Source organism: Zalophus californianus, chromosome 2 (genome assembly GCF_009762305.2).
Source record: "Zalophus californianus isolate mZalCal1 chromosome 2, mZalCal1.pri.v2, whole genome shotgun sequence".
Lineage (NCBI taxonomy): Eukaryota > Metazoa > Chordata > Mammalia > Carnivora > Otariidae > Zalophus > Zalophus californianus.
The window spans coordinates 162,092,573-162,094,426 of NC_045596.1; the positions used below are offsets into that span (position 1 = coordinate 162,092,573).

Below are 1,854 nucleotides of genomic sequence, written 5' to 3' on the forward strand. Positions count from 1 at the left end.
TGCTTATAGTTCTCTTTTTAGTGCAGTCTGTGTGGTTTTGGTATCAGGGTAATGTTGACATTGAATGAGTTTGGAAGTTTTCCTTCCATTTTGATATTTTGCAACAGTTTGAGAATAGGTATTAACTCTTCTTTAAATGTTTGGTAGAGAATCAGCTTTCAGATTAGAGGGTTTAACTCCTATTTAAAATGAAGACTTTGAATCTTCACTGAGCTCTCGGGAGGACTTGGCTGCTTTGGGTCGGAGGTGGGAGCTGACGGGCATCATGGACCAATCTAAAGAAAACTGCATTGCAGGGCCTCTTAAGACTATGATTGCATGCAGTGATGGTCCAAAACTTGTTCCAGTGACTCAGCAAATTCCTTCTCAGAATCCTTTATCTGCAAATAGTGGCCAAGCCCAGCAGGTCTTTTGTCCTTCAAATTTCTCCCAGTGAATTCCTCCACAAGCACACTAGCTCATCTCCAGCCATAAACCAGGTCAGAACCTGAAGCAGAAGCAATTGCAGGCAACCAGTGTTCCCCATCCTGTCTCTAGGCCACTGAATAATACCTAAAAGAATGAGCAGCTGTCATCATCAGACCCTGGAAATAATTCTGAAAAGGAACTGGCAACAAAACAGAAAAATGAAGAATCAAAAAAAAAAAAAAAAAGGCAATAGGCTTTGGAAGATTTGTTTGGTAATGTTTACTTGGCAAGAGAAAAGCAAAGCAAGTTTATCCTGACTCTTAAAGTATTATTTTAAAGGTCAACTGGAGAAAGCAGGAGTCGAGCATCAGCTGAGAAGAGAAATAGAAATACAATCCCACCTTAGGTATCCAAATATTCTCAGACTGTATGGTTATTTCCATGATGCCACCAGAGTTTACCTAATTCTAGAATATACACCTCTCAGAGTTGTCTACAGAGAACTTCAGAAACTGTCAAAATTTGATGAGAAGAGAACTGCTACTTATATCACAGAGTTGGCAGATGCCCTGTCCTAATGTCACTCAAAGAAGAGAGTCATTCATTGAGACATTAAGCCAGAGAACCCACTCCTTGGATCAGCTGGAGAGCTTAAGATTGCAGATTTTGGGTGGTCAGTACATGCCCCATCCTCCAGGAAAACCACCCTCTGTGGCACCCTGGATTACTTGCGCCTAGAGATGATTGAAGGCCGAATGCATGAAGAAAAGGTGGATCTCTGGAGCCTTGGGGTTCTTTGCTATGAATTTCTAGTTGGAAACCTCCTTTTGAGGCAAGCACATACCAAGAGACCTACAAAAGAATATCGCGGGTTGAGTTCACATCCCCTGACTTCATGCTGGAGGGAGCCAGGGACCTCATTTCAAGACTGTTGAAACATCATCCCAGCCAAAGGCCGACTCTCAAAGAAGTACTTGAACACCCCTGGATCACAACAAATTCATCAAAACCATCAAGTAGCCAAAAAAGCAAAGAATCAACTAGCAAAAACTCTTAAGAATGGTGCAGGGTGAGGAATCTGAGAGGCAGGGCTGCTGTATGGTGTCAGGAACAGGCCTGCCCGTGCCCAAGGGCACTGGCTCAGCCTCCCCACCCAAGAGTCCCCTTCAGTGAACACTGTGCTCTGGAGTGAAGGTATCCACAGCAAGTGTGGCAATGTCACTAGCTTCACGCGTTCCGGAGGCGAGGTCCACCTGGAGCCTCCCCACAGCCTGGGAGTGAGGCCCCCTGGTGGAGGGAGGACAGGCTCGGGGTCTGACTGCGGGGAGAGTGGCCACATCACTGTGACTTCATCAGTGACAGAAGCGTGCAATAACCTTCCAAGTACCTTTGTGTGTGTGTAACTTATTGGGTGGCCAAGCCTGGGAAAGCTGTCAGGATGAACAT

At 45.3% G+C, this 1,854-nt stretch overlaps 1 pseudogene; it reads left to right on the forward strand.

Annotated features, from left to right (window-relative positions):
• Nucleotides 1-265: 265 nt before the first annotated feature.
• On the forward strand, nucleotides 266-1,465 carry LOC113925203 (annotated as a pseudogene).
• The last annotated feature ends 389 nt before the right edge of the window (nucleotides 1,466-1,854 follow it).